The sequence below is a fragment of the Dipodomys merriami genome, unplaced genomic scaffold (genome assembly GCF_024711535.1).
Source record: "Dipodomys merriami isolate MVZ:Mamm:240054 unplaced genomic scaffold, mDipMer1.0.p SCAF_40, whole genome shotgun sequence".
NCBI lineage: Eukaryota > Metazoa > Chordata > Mammalia > Rodentia > Heteromyidae > Dipodomys > Dipodomys merriami.
Genome location: NW_027205604.1, coordinates 3,770,172 through 3,787,244, shown reverse-complemented (window position 1 = coordinate 3,787,244; position 17,073 = coordinate 3,770,172). Strand labels below are relative to the sequence as shown.

The 17,073-nt window shown below is 39.9% G+C and overlaps 1 protein-coding gene across 3 annotated transcripts in view; it reads left to right on the top strand.

Annotated features, from left to right (window-relative positions):
* The first annotated feature begins 13,407 nt into the window (after positions 1 to 13,407).
* Pik3ca (phosphatidylinositol-4,5-bisphosphate 3-kinase catalytic subunit alpha) overlaps positions 13,408 to 17,073 on the top strand; it is a 77,680-nt gene continuing 74,014 nt past the window's right edge. For all 3 annotated transcript variants that reach the window (XM_069991865.1, XM_069991862.1, XM_069991863.1), the window contains exon 1: positions 13,408 to 13,897. The gene's annotated coding sequence lies outside the window, so the exon portion shown is untranslated. The remainder of the gene's footprint in view (positions 13,898 to 17,073) is intronic.

The window sequence follows — 17,073 nt, the reverse complement described above, 5'->3', positions numbered from 1 at the left end:
GAAAGGGTGGGAATTAGACCTAAGCTAAATCAAACCAATAGCTAGCTTCTCTGGGGAACTGAAAATTTGAATCAGGGATGAAAACAGATGTAGAAAATTTATCTTGGGAATGAAGAAGCTTTCAATAATATCTAGTTATTGAAGACCAGGTACTCAATGAAAGTAGTAACTCGACCTTTCCAAGAATTAAGTTCTTTATCTACAAAATAAGTATAATAAAAATGGTGGAAATACACTGAGATTGAACTAAACACATAGGGATAATATCCATCATTTTATCTCAAAAAAGAGCAATAGCTCCACAAAGCAGAGAAACTATTATTATTTAGAATAAAGCTATAATTCCAGGCTAGATTTCATATTAAATATTGTATTCTGTGTGCATCATTATTATGGATACTTACAAAGAAGCTTATTTAGTCCAGAAGTTCAAAGGCATATTGCCAGATTGACATGGCTCTATTGAGAACTTTATGTAAGGAATAGATGTGGAGATATATCACCAGACATTGAGCAAAAAAAGGCTTCAGAATAATCAGGCTTTTTATCTATGAAAGTCCTTTGAATCTAGCAACTTATAGGTCTCACAAAAACTACCTTAATACTTTCCAAGGATAAGTTCCCAACATTACAGAATTTCCACTAAGTATCATAGCTTTTCTGTGTATGGCAGTGTTAAAGTTTGCAATCAGGGCTTAATGCTTGCTGCTTTGCCTCTTAACATAGCTGGAATGATCAGTACATATCACCATACCTAGCCTTTTCTTCTAAGATAGGGATCTCCATTTTTTTTTGCCCAGGCTGGCCTAGAAGTGTGATCCTTCCAATAACAGCATATCCTCAGCATCTAGGATTAAATGCATGAGTGACTGGTGCCTAGTTAGGTCTCCTTTCTTAAAGCCACCACACCATTTTCCAACACAGCTAATCTGAATACCATGCTTCCAATAGATGAACAGTCAGTGGCAAGCCACATCTACAACACAGTAAATAATAACAATTATTTCCTTCAGAATTACTAGAAAGTCCATTTCCTTTTCTCCCCCCTTCCTCCCTGTATTGGGCCTTGAACTCAAGGTCTGTGGCACTGTCCCTTAGCTTTTTTGCTCAAGGCTGGTATTCTACCATCTGAGCCATAGTTCCACCTCTGGCTTTTTGGTGGTTAATTGGTGATAGGAATCTCAGAAACTTTCCTGCCTGGACTGGCTTTGAACTATGATCCTTTGATCTCAGCCTTTTAAATTATTAGAATTATAAGGCATGAGCCTTGGCATTGGCACTCAGCTTCTATACCTTCTTGTAAAATAAAACTCAGCAATTCTTTTCTCCTCCTGCAATGTAGATCTTATATTCTTCTTGCTGTAGGAATGAATATGTCAGGCAGAAAATAAGCATATTGATTTTCATCAGCCTGGACATCCCTTTTTCCAAGTTTCTGTGAATGATGTTGTTTATGAATTTGTTACATTCTTGTCCTTGTTAGTGTTAAACTTCATAATGTCAAGAGAGTAGGTCCCATTCAGTAAACTGTTTTTTATGTTGACTAATGTTAATTCTTGCTTTTTTTTCTTCTTGTTGTTTTGTGATTTTTTTTCCCATGTCAAGCCGAAGCATGTTTCTGGATAAGTTATACTGTAAGTTCTACTAAGTTAATCTTAGTTACTTCCTTCGTAGCCCAAAGAAGAAACAAAGACAAACACTTGAAAGAACCTCTAATACTTGAATGGGAATGACCTCTGTTAGGATCTTCCGAGATCCTAACTGATCCTTACTAATGGGAGCATTAGTTTTAAATGGGAACAAGGAGTGCCTTGGAAGGCTCTGAAGACTCACAGAAGTGGAAATCTAAATGCTGTCAGGTTATTTACAAATTCCTCATTCATGTATCATAATCCCAGGTTTCCTAACCAGAGCCCTAATACTAGTACAGTAGAATTGTCTGGACTGAGTATGCAATTGTCTTTGAAGATTGGTAACTTGAACAAGTCCAAATGTCTTTAAAAATATTTCATGGGAAGGTATATGTAGGGAAGGAATCCAATGATATAACATTTCTAAACATCTGAAGTACTGTTTAACAAAATAAATTCCAGCAAATGGAAATTTTTTTTTCTTTCGCAGGGAGAGGGGGTACAGGAACAGAGTAAGGAAAGGATCAAATGAAGTCTTTGTATTCAATATACAATATGGGTTTGTTGTTATTGTTTTCATTTTGTTGGTTGTTGTTGTTGTTGTTTGCCAGTCCTAGGCTAGAACTCAGGGCCTAAGTCCTATCCCTGAGATTTTTCAGCTCAAGGCTAGCACTTGAGCCACAGCTCTAGTTCTGGCTTTTTGGTGGCTAATTGGAGATGAGAGTCTCACAGACTTTCCTATCCTATCTGCTTTTGAACCTTGACCATCAGGTCTCAGTAGCTAGGATTACAGTTGTAAGTTATTGGCACCCAGCTCAATAAACACTTTGTAAAAACTGAACTATGCAATTTACAGGTAGGGATGGGAGGGGGAAAATGGGAAAAAGCAAAGAAAGGAGTGAGATTGCCCAATAAGCACTGTACCCATTACTTGACTTTTCGAATTCTAACCCCTTTGTACAATTCAATAATAATAGTAATATTTCTAACCTCTAACTACAGAAGATAAAGGCCTTTATAGTTGTCAAAAGGGTATTATACACAGTTCTCAGATGTTTGTTAAATACTGTTAACATTTTATTATAATTCTCTAGGACTTCAGTGGGAATTAATAAGGGCTAAAGGAATACATGTTTGCTTTCCTTCTTTTTTTATTTTTATTTTATTCAAGTAGTTATAGAAAAGTTTCAATTTAACATATCAACTTATATATACAAACTCTTTCATCTCTGTCACTCTTTACATCATTTTTGCCCCCATCTATCTCGTCCCACACGACTGGTTTCCTAATTCGGTTTTTACACACACACGTATATGGGGAGAGGGAGAGAGAGAGAGAGAGAGAGAGAGAGACAGAGACAGAGACAGAGACAGAGACAGAGACAGAGACAGAGACAGACAGAGAGAGACAGACAGAGAGAGACAGACAGAGAGACAGAGAGACAGAGAGACAGAGACAGGAAGCATGCAAAAGAGAGAGAGAGCCAGGCGCCAGTGGCTCAAGCCTGTAATCCTAGCTACTCAGGAGACAGATCTGAGGATTCATGGTTCAAAGCCAACCCCGGGCAGAAAAGTCCATGAGACTCTTGTCTCCAATTAACCACTAGAAAACCGGAAGTGGCGCTGTGGCTCAAGACGTAGAACGCTTTCCTTGAGCTGAAGAGCACAGGGACAGCGCCCAAGCCTAGAGTTCAAGCCCCACAACCCACCAAAAAAAAAAAAAAAAAAATTAAAAGAAAAAAGAGAGAGGGGGAGAGAAAGAGAGAGTGCCATGACTATATTTTCCCACCATTCTTCTTTCATTCAACCACTTAGTCCTCATCCATTTAAGTTTGCACTATTCTCAGGGAAGACATGTTTCAACTTCCTCATATTCATTTTATTTGAGTTGCCCTTCAATTTTTCAAAGGAGTTGCAACATGAAATTTCATTCTGGTGTATATAACCCCTTACTCAGTGTGATCATGTATATAGACAAATGGCCTGGTATTCATTTTAGATCTAACTTATGAAAGAAAATGTTCACTTTTTTCTTTCTGAGGCTGACATACTTAATTCAACATCATTTTCTTTTCTAGGTTCATCCATTTCCCTGCAAATGGCCTATCATCATTTCTGATGGACAAAAAAGAAAAATTACATGCATTATATTTCTTGATCTATGAATTTGTTGTAGAGCATCTGGACATTTCCATAACTTGCCTATTGTAGATAGTACTAAAATGAATTCATTTGATGACTTTATTCATTCAGATGATTTTATTGTATACTGCCAATTTGTGAATTGGGTTATTGATTCTTTGGGGGTTTAGATTTTTGAGTTCTTTGCATATTGTGGTTATTAGATTTTTGTCAGAAGTATAGCTGGGAAAGATCTCCTATTCTGTAGTCTCTCTTTTTACATGAGTGACTATATTCTTCACTATACAGAAACTTTTTATTTTTTTATTGTAAAAATATTGTACAGAGGGGTTACAGTTACATGAGTAAGGTAATGAATACATTTCCTATTGAGCATTGCTACCTCCTCCTTTGTTTTTCCCCTACTATCCCTTCTCTCCCCACTTCCCCAACTCTCCTCCTCCCCTCCCCCAAGTTATAAAGTTGGTTTTCTTTTTCTTTTTTTCTTTTTTTGGTGGGTCATAGGCCTGAACTCTGGGCCTAGGCACTGTCCCTCAGATCTTCAGCTCAAGGCGAACGCTTTACCACTTAAACCACAGCGTCACCTCCGGCTTTTTCTGCGTATGTGGGGCTGAGGAATCAAACCCAGGACCTCATGCATGCAAGGCAAGCACTCTACCACTGAGCCACCTTCCCAGCCCTAAAGTTGGTTTTCAACATAGTGTATTGTACATCTTATTGTTACAATGGGTCAACCTGTATCCTTGTTTCAGCATTTTGTTATTTCCCTTCCCCTCCCCAAATTAGAAAAATGGATATACAATGCAATTCTATTTGTCAATTCTTTTTTTTTGCCAGCACATACAATTTATCAATGAAGAGAATTTAATATATTTTTCTCTTCTGTTTTGAATATTTAAGCATATGTGCCTCTAGTACTTTCCTATACTTCTTGTTCAATTTTATATGACTTGAACATTGTGCTATCTTGTGAAAACAAATTCACTATGAACATATATCTTTCCTGGTATTTTGTGGTTTTTTTTTCGAATGATGAGCTATATGCCTGAAGCTATTTTCTACCTTTCAGCAGATGGACCTAGAAGAATGGCAACTAGTTATCTTCTGCTTTTATGACAACTCTTCCACAACTATTTCCTGCTTCTTCAACAGTTGTTTTCTACCCATGGTCTGCTTTTTCCTACCAATTGAGAGATTAAAGAAAACTAAGCAAATAACAAATTGAGAAATCTGTAACTTAGATATGTAAAGATAAACAAAACCCAAACACACCTAGATCTAATGCTCAAGAAATACAAAGCCCAGAGTGGACTATGTATTTTGACTGTTATCATTCCATCACTCATCATAATGACCAGGATTAGAATTCAGATGTCTCTGTGCCAGCCTGCAGATTTTCTTATATGTAAGAATTCATAGTTTTAATGGATTGAAGACTCGAAAAGAGCCACAATATTCTAATAAAATATCTCAATTCTAGTTTAGTAGCATTCAAGAGTTTTCTCTGAGCAGCTCTAAGACTGAAGGGCCGAAAGCCCTGTCAGAGTCCTTTCCTTCACAGAAAGCAATTGCTGACTTCATAATTGACAATTCCACATTGGAAGTCTAGTAATGACATCATATTAATCATGTCTTGACAACATTTTTTTTTTGATAAATTAACTTTTCTTTCTTTATGTGGTATTTGGGCTTACACTGAGAGAGACTTGGGCTACTCAAGCCCCTTTTACTTCAGTTGTTTTTCAAATAAGGTCACAGGCTAGCCTGAACCATAATTCTATTTATGCTTCCCATAAAGTTGGAATGTAAGGTGTGCACCACCATGTCTAGATGTATTGGTTGAGATAGAATCTCATTACTATTTGACTAGGTTCAACCTACACTGAAATCTGCCCAATCTCCACCTTCCTAGCTAAGGTCACAGCTGTGAGTTCCTTCCTTCCTTCTTTACCTCCTTTGTTCCCTTCCTCCCTCCTTCTACATCCTCTTCCCTTTGTTCCTTCATTTCTCTCTTTCTTCATTTTTTCTGTCTTTCACCGTTGGGTTTGAAATAAGACCCTTAGGCTTTATTTGCAGGTGCTTTATGACAAGAGCCATGATACCAGTATAACCACAAGTTTTCTAAGTGAAAGCAAAACCAAAATATCTTATTTCACAGAAGGCAAAAAGAAGAGAGACAGGGATAGGACAGATGATAGGTGTATAATAGTCAATTCAGGCTGGTACACATAAATTCCTTAGATTGATGGTAATTTATAAACAACACCCATTTGTTGTTTGCAAGGTTGAAGGCTTTTTCTGAGTAGCTTACTGGAGATAAGAGTCTCACAGACTTTCCTGCCAGTGCTGGCTTCAAACCATGATCCTCATAACTAAGCCTCCTGAGTAGCTAGGTTTACAGGTGTGAGCCAGTGGCACCTGGCACGAACTTTTTGTGAACTATTTACACGGAAGGTAAATATAGATAAGAACAAACACTGCATATTTTGAAAAGCTAGAAGAAAAGACTTTCAATGTGGGATTACAAATGTGTTCCACCATGGCCAATTCTATGTTCTATTTTAAAAACAAAACAAAAATTAAATTCTACCAAGACAAATAACGGCTCTAACAAATTATAAATATGATCATGTCTAACCACTAAAACAAAATTCAGTGGCCATTTAAAGGGCAAACTCGAAAAGTTATCACAAAAGTTAGATATGATTCATATGGAAACAAAATGCTAAGAAAAGAAGTATAAATTCACTACTAACGGGAATTTCTGAAAGCAAGAGAACAAAGAAAAGAAACTTTGGGAGGGTTGAGGGTCATTGAAAAAAAATTCTCAGGACCAAAAGACATGAATAAAGAAGAGATCTTAAAATTCTCAGGACCAAAAGACATGAATAAAGAAGAGATCTTAAAATATTCCAGAATGAACCGGGCACCAGTGGCTCACATCTGTAATCCTGGCTACTGGGAGGCTGAGATCTGAGAATTGTGGTTCAAAGCTAGCCCAGGCAGGAAAGTCTGTGAAACTTTTATCTCCAATAAACCACCAGAAAAACACAAGTGGCGCTGTGGCTCAAGTGCTAGAACACTAGCCTTGAGCTGAAAAGCTAGGGACAGTACCTAGGCCCAGAGTTCAAGCCCCACGATCGACCAAAAAAAATTCCGGAATGGAAATACAAGTCATGTACAAAAGGCCAGAGCAAGAATTGCATAGGCCTTCTCAATATGTTACATCTGTAAAAAAAAAAAAACATCTTCAAAATTCAAGGAAAATGCTTTCTGTCTTTCCTTCCATCCTTCCTCCAACTTTTCCAATTGGTCTCAAACTTGGGGGTTCAAGTGATCTTCATATTTTGGTGCCCCAAATTGTTGGAATTACATGCATGAACTTCCATCATCCACTGTGAGGATATAATTTCTATCATAATCTCTAACTGGGTTAATTGTTCGTACACTCCTAACCCAATGTTGTTATTTGGGAATGAAGGTCTTTAGGAGACAACTAGATTTAAAGAAACAGAAAATTTCTCTCTCTAGTTCTCTCTCTCTCTCTTCCTCCTTCTTGTCCTCTGTCCCTTCTAAGAGGAAGAGGATGTTTATCAGATACTTATTGACTTGGTATTCTGATCTTGGACTTCAGTTTTCAAGTTGTTTCAGTTACCCTGTATTCTGTTGTTGTTATTGTCAGTATAGAAACATGACTTTAGCCAAGATGTTATTAATCATGTGTGACAACTAAACAAAAAATGGATAATCAGAAGATTTCAAAAATTTGTGATTTTTTTTTTTTTTGTTACTCGTGGGGCCTGAACTCTGGGCCTGGCCACTGTCCCTCAGCTCTTCAGCTCAAGGCTAACACTTAACCACTTGAGCCACAGCACCATTTCCAGCTTTTTCTGCTTATGTGGTACTGAGGAATGGAACCTAGGGCCTCATGCATGCAAGGCAAGCATTCTACCACTGAGCCACCTTCCCAGCCCAAAATTTATGACTCTTATGGTGGGGTCTATAGGCCTTGTCTACCATGCACCACACCCTATTTTCAATCTACAAAACAGCATAAGGAAATAAAATTGTTATATTTTCCATTTCTTAGGAAATTCAAGGAAGTGATCTTTATTTATTTATTTATTTATTTATTTATTTATTTATTTATTTAATTTATTTATTTATTGTCAGTCATGTGGCCTGAACTCTGGGCCTGGCGCTGTCCCTCAGCTCTTCAGCTGTAGACTAGCGCTCTATCACTTGAGCCTCAGCCCACTTCTGGCTTTTTCTGCTTATGTGGTGCTGAGGAATCAAACCGAGGGCCTCATGCATGTAAGGCAACACTCTACCACTGAGCCCCCTTCCAAGCCCCAAGAAAGTGATCTTTTAAATGAAGGAGCAATGAATAAAAGGAAAAGGCATGAGATTCAGGAAACAGGAAACAGGAAATAATGTCTTAGAGTAACAACTATACAATTTCATGTTCCCAATTGGAGAACATGCTGACTTGTGTGATAAAACAATATGAGATAAATCATCTAATACATTTTGCCATGTTTACAGTTGATTGAGTGTAGAAAGACTAAAAAATGCAACACTTTAAAATGTGGGATTTTTTAAATACTAAAAGTATACAAATTAATAATACAGTATGGCTCAAGGTAAATAATATCTACAAAATTTAAATGAGGTTCTGACTATAGAAAACATTAACAGAATAACAGCCATTTACCTGCAAAATTATTGTTCTGAGGTTACTGTGTTGTATTATAAGTTTCCAATAACCAACTATCCATATATATAATCAATAATTTGATGTGGGAACTAAATTCTCTATATTTTATTAAGTTCCCCAGGCAATTTTAAAGATCACATACATACTTGAAATCATTGGTGCAAAGAGTACTGAAGAATGTGATATAAATATCTTTGTACTTAATGATCAGCTTCATTTAAAATTATTAGACTTTTTTCTCATCTTTTCTAATAACTAAATCTATTTTCTTCCCCCTTGGGTGTCAGAATTATCTTTATGAAATTATGATACAAATGGAAGGAAATTTTTTTGTCAGTTCTGGGGCTTGAATTCAGGACCTGGGTGCTGTCCCTGAGCTTCTTTTCTCAAGGCTAGTACTCTACCACTTGAATCACAGTTCCACTTCTGTCTCTTTTGGTAATTTATTGGAGCCTCATGGATTTTCCTGCCTGGATAGCTTTGAACCCTGATTATCAGATCTCAGCCTCTTGAGTAGCTAGAATTATAGGCTTTGAGCCACCAGTACCCTAGGAAAGCATTTTAATGAAGCAATGAACTAAATTTTGAGTTTCATGAAATGGAACATTTCATGAATTCTTTATTCTCTCCTTACTGCAGGAAACAATGAAAGGAAATGGTTTAAATTGCAACAAAATAGCCTTGAGAGTAAGGAAATTTCTGGACATTGAGATTTGGTAAATGTTAATATGAGTTTTGAGGGAAATTATGACATATTCACTTTGGAGAGTTTTTTAGAAAACATTACCTATCTAGCTGGACTCAGAAGGTTATACCTAAAAACAAGAAAGTAGATGACTTAGAAGGCTAAATTTATTTATTTATTTATTTATTTATTTATTTATTCATTCAATAAATAAGTAAGTACCTGACACTGTGCTAATGTGGATAGGGGAGAGATGGGTGAAAATGTTGAAAGGGGTGACATTGATCAAGATATACTGTATTCATAAATTGCTTTGTTAAATGGCAACTTCTTTGTACAACTATTTAAAGATAGTAAAAATACTTTAAGATAGCATTTTTCAAACTTATTTGCTCATTGAATGTGTGAAAAGATCAAGAGAAACTTCTAATATATAATATTTACTTGGATAATAAAACATAAAAGACCTCATATATTTACTGCTGTAAGAAAATAAAATTATATATAGGAATATGTATCATGTTCAGAGAAATAGCACCCAAGGCTGACAAATAAGACTTTGATCAAAAAGAATACAGCCAAGTACAGTGGCTCACCCCTGTAAAACATAGCTATTTGGGTGGCTGAGATGAATAGGTTTGTAGTTTGAGGCTGGCCTAGGTGAAAACTTGCATGACATCATCTCAACGAATTAAAACAAAAAACATAAAACATTTGGTCTGTCATTGCTGCTATTCAGGAAATTTACACAGGAGAACAGAAATCCAGTCTGGCCCAGGCATAAATGCAAGAGCTTATTTGAAAAGTAACAAAAGCAAAAAATATTTGCAACATAGAGCACCTGTGTAGCAAGAACAAGCCCTTGGTTAAAACCCTTTATGGCTAAAATAAAAATGATAAATAAATTTAAAAGCCATATGTATATGGCCAAAGAACTATTAATTTTTCCCTCCAAGATGCTACATAAAAATACCATTACAAGTACTTTTTATCTTTTTCCTTTTTTTCCTGCAGCACTGGAGTTTAAAGTTAAGGCCTTATACTTCATAGCTGAGTTCTTTACCATTTAAACCAACCCCCACCTTTTTATAATTTTTTTTAAAGACAGAATTTCAGGCTTTTGGCCCAGGGACAACTTCAGAATGATCTTCTTATCCGTGTCTCTTGCATAGCTGGACTTAACGTAAGTGTTTTACCATCCTGGCCATCCCTGGCTGGCTGTTTGCTGTTTGTCATTTTGTCTTTTGTTTTGTTTTGTTTTTTTGATGAAGTCTCACTAATATTTTGTCTGGTGCTAGGTTGGAACCATGACCCTTTTGTTCTCTTGAGTTGTTGGAATCACAGAGGTAAGCTATTGTACCCACCATCATGAATTTTTGAAAATGATAAATTTACAAAACAAAAAAAAAAGAAAATCAAGAGCACCAACTGACAGTGCTATCAACAGATTTCTAAAAGATGTGCAACAGATGGAAATAGGATTTAGAAAAGAGGCAGATACTACCAAAGACAGGAATGCTGACTCACTCCACTAAAATCCCTTGACAAGCTCAAAATATGAATGAACACAAAAGCTTCACTTGTGGAAATTCTGACATTTGGTTACCCAACAATAATGCTTGCCAAATAATTCCATCTCATTATACAATACAAAACATAATAAAAATAAATAGTATGTGCCATCATACACTTGAAAAACTCATAACAATATTCAAACAAACAAAATGGGTAAGATTTCAACCAGGTGAGAGAAATTTTTGAAAAATTCTGGTATTTTGTTATTCTTCTAAGTAAAAGGAGCATATTCTGTATGGCTGAAGAATAGTATGTTTTTTTCTTTAGTAACAAAGAACAAACAAATAGCTCTATAAAATTAAAGACTTGTTCATAAAAATTTTATATTCAAAGACTAGGAATATGGCTTGGTGGTAGAGTGCTTCCATTAAGACCTGGGTCTGATTACTCAGTACCATATAAACAGAAAAAGCTGGAAGTCATATTGTAGCACAAATGGTAGAGTGCTAACATTGAGCAAAAGAAGCTCAGGGCTTCTGAGTTCAAGCCCAGGACTGGTTAAGAAAAAAAAAGTTTTTTATATTCAATTAAGGTATTGGACTGACAAGACCCAGAAAAATAGCTCAAATAAAAGGCTGAAGAAATGAAACATAGTACAGATAATATTAACAAAAACAAGAAAAGAATGACCTGGGAGGTACTAGGTACCAGTGGCTAATGTATGTAATCCTAGCTGAGGAAACTTAAATCTGAGGATCCAGAAGGGAAGTCCTCAAGGCTATAACATCCAGTTAAAACCCACTCCCACCCTCACTCCCTCCAAAAAAGTCAGAAATGGAACTATGGCTCAAGTGGCAGAGGGTTTGTTTGGAGCGAGAAAATTCAGCAATAGCACCTATGCCCTGAGTTCAAGTCAAAGGACTGGAACAAATAAAGTAATTGCATAAAAGAGAAAGAGAGCTGGGTGTTGGTGGCTCATATCTGTTATCCTAGCTACTTAGGAAGCTGAGATCTGAAGAAAAAGTCAGCCTGGGCAAGAAAGTCTGTGAGACTTTTATCTCAAATTAACCAGAAAACCGGAAGTGGCACAGGCACCATGGATGAAAATGGTGGAGTCACAACAAGTATAACTGTTCTGAAACTTTGAAAACAGTAATTAAGAAATTTAGGTCTCTGAAATCTGAGATGAGCACACGAATTTAAAGGTGAAAAGAAGGAAAACAGGAAATACATAGTTAAATTAAATGATGACCTTACTACAGAGAGGTATGGATCTCACTTAAGACTGAGCTGTAGACATGAGTCCTAGAGGTCTGACAATGGTTAGATGTTAAGTTGGGCTGTAATATTTCTAGGGTGTTAGATTATTTAGACTTTGCCAGGGTGCAAGACCCCTTCTCACAGGACAGAAGTGAGAAGTGTGAGCTATTGTCTGAGGTGACCTATATAACCTAGGAGGCTTAGGAGGAGCTAGAAGGACCTAGGAGGTGGAGACCCTGGTGTGGACCCGAGGGCTAGGGGCTTCATCATGGCAGACTAAGATTTATGGCTGCTGCCCAAATAGTAGATAAGTGGTCCTGCAACTGCCCAGACCCTAAGGTCACTCTAAGGAGCTCTTGATGCCTTATATGGTGGTAGCTACCCCAGAGAAGTGCCATCCCAAGGTAAAAGGGGTTGGAGACTGATTACAGCCTTTACTAAACGGGCCTAGTGTTTAGGAAGGAAGGATGTTAACCTGTGGAGAGGGGAAGGAGTGTATTAAGCTAGGGGAAGGGAGCTCATTTCGCTAACAGGATGTGTCACTTCCTTAAAAATTCAAAGGGGGGGCTGGGAAGGTGGCTCAGTGGTAGAGCGCTTGCCTTGCATGCCTGAGGCCCTGGGTTCGATTCCTCAGCACCACATAAGCAAAAAGGAAAAAAAAAAATCAAAGGGAACCAATCCTGATGGACTTGAAGGTGAGGTTTTTTTCAATGCAAAAAAGGCCACCAGGGGGAGAAAAATGCAGAGTAGCAGTCCTGAAAGTCAACAGATTCCCTTTGGTGCACTCTGAGGCAAAAAGGAGGTGTGGTAAAGAAGCACCAAGATACTGCTTTGAGTCGAATCCATAGACAAATAGTTTTTACGAACCATTCCACGCTAGCGTTACGCGAAAAAAGCATGTGTCCTCAACGTTCGGGATGAGGGCTGTTTCAGGAAAATATTAAAAAGAAGAAGAAAAGGAGGGTAGAGATGCGGTGGGGTAGCATCCGTCCCAGGACTGCAGGGTGTGTGGCAGGGCATGGCACCTTCGGGATGGGTTTCAACTTGACCCGGTCTTAGTGGCAGGGCCACTGCGGCGCTTCCCGTCGGGCCTTCCTCCTAGAGCCCAGCACGACAGTGGGTGAGCCACCGACAGTGGCACAGTGGCGGCTGGCCCATTTGGTCGTACCTCATCTCGTTTTCTCTGCAGGCATAACAGCGAATACGCTCATTTGCTCCCAATATTCCTTTCTGCATCTCCACGCTGGCCCGCCAGCGGCTAGCAGAGCAAATCTACGACCTGTGCACTAGCATCACATGACAACACACGCAGCCCCGCAGACGACCCCGCAAAACCGCCCCAACAGCGCCCCGCGTTGGGCGGAAGAGGGCCACGCAGGCGCGGTGGCGCGCGGTTACCGATTCGCTCACTTCCTCCTTATCCCCGCCTTCGTTTCAGTTCCGCTCCTTTTCACATCTGCTTCCAGGTCACTTGTAAGCTGGCCTTCTAGGCTTTCAGCCTCCTCTGCCGAAGGAGGGAAGTCGAGGGGGTGGGGAGAGTTCCTTGTTTGTTTACACGATGTGAGCGGAAAAAGAGACCAATAAAGTTTATTCTGGAAACAAAAGGAAAAAAAAAAAAACAACAGGGCGCCGGAGAGAGGAGGCTGGGGCGGGTGTGTGGCGGGGCCGGCGAGTCCGGGGAGCCCGGAGGAAGCGGCAGTTCCGGTGCCGCCGCCGAGGTCTCGGGCTGCTGCAGCTGCGGCCGCTGGGGCTGGGGCCGCCGGCGAGGCAGGGCTCGGGCCCGGCCGGGCAGCTCCGGAGCGGCGGGGGAGAGGGGCCGGGAGGCGGGGGCCGAGCCGCCCGCTCTCCTCTCCCTCGGCGCCGCCGCCGCCGCCGCCGCCGCCGCCGCCGCCCGCGGGGCTGGGACCCGATGCGGCTGGAGCCTCGGAGCCTGGAGGAGCCCCGACTGTGAGTAGAGCGCGCACGGGCGCTGAGGCCGGGGCTGGGTGGGCTGTAGGGGCTCGGGTGCGCCCGCCTTCCCTAGGTGAGCGCTCCTGGCCGAGGGTCTGCCCGCCGGGCCTAGGGCGGAGCTCGCCTCGAAATCCAGCTCGCCGCTCCCTCTCCGCGGTCCGGCTCGGCCTCTGGCAAAGGTGGCTAGGGCTCGTCTCGCTCCCTGTGCTCCTTGGGCCGCTGCCCTGTTCCTGGGTTCTGCTCTCTCCGGTTTTGGGGGATCGGGAGAGAGTGCGCCTTGGGCGCTGCCGGGCCGCGGCCGCTGGGTCTCCTGGCTCCGCACACCCGCTGGCGAGCACCGGGGAGCGGGCGCCGCGACGGGTGGCCCTCGGGGGGCGGTCACTTCCGAGGACCGGACCCACCAGCATGCGGCCCTCGGGGGGCGGTCACTCCCGAGGACCGGACCCGCCAGCCTGCGGCCCCAGGCGTTTCTTCCCGGATTTAAATCGCCCGGCAGGTACTGAAGGAGAGGAAACCTCGGCTCCCTCCCGCCCTTCCTTTTGAGACCGTGTTTTCCGTGTAAGCACACCACCGAATGTTTGGATTTTCATTCATAAACCTGACACCTCGGCTCACGTGACTTGTGCCTTGACTAAGTTCTTTTTCATGATGCCTGGTTCTTTTAGTTCTTAATCAGCTTTCCAGAAAGTACAGCGCCCAAACCTCGGCTGTGTGAACCCCGGTGGGTTTGGTCTCGGCTGGAGGAGTTTATTTTAGGATGCTAAAGAAACAGTGGTGATAGTGTCCTAACCGTGCACTAGACTTAGGAATCGCAGGCAGTTTTCTTACTCTTGAAAAAGATGAGGAGAGCACATCGCTAAGGGGCTTTGTGGAGCAGCTTCCGCGTTCTCTAATAAAGAGGAGCTGTGATTTCATCTTCGTGAAGATTGTTCATTCCAGCACTGCGCCTTTGTGCAGCGGGGCCTGGGTTTGGCGACAGTGTGGATGTGATGCTTTGGATCATAGTTTGTAAGGCCATGGAAGACTCTTGGGAAAGGGCAGGTAAATTCCAGGTAACTCAGTCTTTGATATCTACAGCAACTTTTGAACTACTTTGGGCGATATTGGTGGCATGATTTCATCCTTGGAAACAAGATTCTCTGGATATTTGTTTGCATTGCACCAAATTTATGTGCTAGGTTGCATATTGTAAAAAGTGTCCAGAAAATATACTTACATACCTCGTTATTACATTAGTTTGAATAAAAACATTTTTGTGTTTTCATTAATGATCTCTCAAAGCAACTGCTGCTGAAACATTTAGAATGTGTACCTTCAAGTTCTAAAAATTTTAGCCGACATTCAATTGTGGTGTCTGACAGCATAGATCACCATCGAAACACATGTTGTGAAAATTTTTAATGATCATATTAACTGTCATCAGCCAAAATTACCTGATGATAGCGTGTGTGTGTGTGTGTGTGTGTGTGTGTGTGTGTGTGTGTGTGTGTTTCTCAGTTTATTTTTTCATCTCGTTTTGGGACCTACTGGATGGGCAAAGGTAAAATTCAATCTGCAACTTAAGTAGAGTAATTTTCTATTAAAATCACAAAGTGAATGAAATGATAGCATATCAAGATATTAGTAGCATATTAAGGGAGATAACTAACAAATGTTAACATTTGTCCTTAAATATAAAGTTTGAAAGGCATTTCTGTCAGAATTAAAAATGAACCTACTAGATTGGTTTTTTTATTTATCTAAAGTTTAAAAAATTGAGTTGGGTACAATATTAAAGAGTACAAATAGTATACTCAGACTAAAATTTACTACTTTAATGTGTATAGAGGATAAGTGAAAGCAATAGCCTTGTCTGAGCTCATAGAACAATTAGAGATGCAAAATCTCTCCCTCCCATACCAGCATTCTTTTAACTACTCTTAAAAAGTAAAATAGAAAGCCGGGTGCCTGTGGCTCATGCCTATAATCCTAGCTACTAAGGAGGCCGAGATTTGAGAGAATCGCAGTTCAAAGCCAGCCCGGGCAGGAAAGACCGTGAGACTCCTATCTCCAATAAACCACTAGAAAAACCGGAAAGTGGCGCTGTAGCACAAGTGGTAGAGTGCTCGCCTTGAGCTGAAGAGCTGAGGGACAGCGCCCAGGCCCAGAGTTCAAGCCCCATGACCGACAAAAAAAAAAAAAAAAAAAGTAAAATAGAATACACAGTTTTTTCTAAAACATTTTGCTATGTGTGTAGTTTGCCCCTTTTAATGCCCCTTTCCTAAATAAAGATTTAAATAGTTGTGATTATCATGTAAAGGGAATTTACTCTATTGATCTGTATTTAAAGAGAGCAAACTTAATCCCATTTGATCTTTTTAGCAGCCAGAGTAGCATTAAAAGGATCAGTTCTCAGAGGTGGCACTGTAGTCAAGTGGTAGAGCACTAGCCTTGAGCTGAAGAGCTGAGGGACAGTGCTCAGGCCCAGAGTTCAAGGCCCACGACTGACAGATCAGTTCTCTATTTCAAAGTGTGGGGTGGTCTTTAAGTGAAAGGTGTTTCTTAAGTAATATAAAAGATTAGGCTTCCAGTGGAAATACTTATTGTAAAAATTATTCAACTGTAGAAGCATAAGTTTTAGAATACTATGATTTTTATTTTATTAGTACAGTAAAATAGTTTTAAAGTATTATTTTTTTTAGAATTCTATTGCAGTCCTGTTGACAGAGCAGTATTTTCTATGAAATGATATTCTGAGTTCCATTAGGTGGAAGATGAGGGAATCATTGACAAAACAACAGTTTTGATTTCTTTCACTGTCTCATCCCAGCTCTACACTCTCCTAACTCATTTTTAAATCGAACAAGAGAAAATAGGGACCAAATTAGTTTGCATTACTTAAGATTATGGTTTCTCTTATTTACAATGCACATATATACTTAGTACCCTTTACAACTTAAATGATGATTCTCAACCCTGGCTACATGTTAAATCATGTCGGGAACTTAAAAAAAATGCTAGTACCAGGATTTCATCCCTAGAAGTCTGATTAAATTGGTAAGAGATGGAGAGCCCAGAACATTATTTGTTTATGTTTCACATAATTCAAATTGTCAAGATTGTAAATCCGTGACTTTCAAAGACCATTATTTTCTCTTCTTGCTTTTTTTCTCTAGGTTTATTTCTTTTCTCTA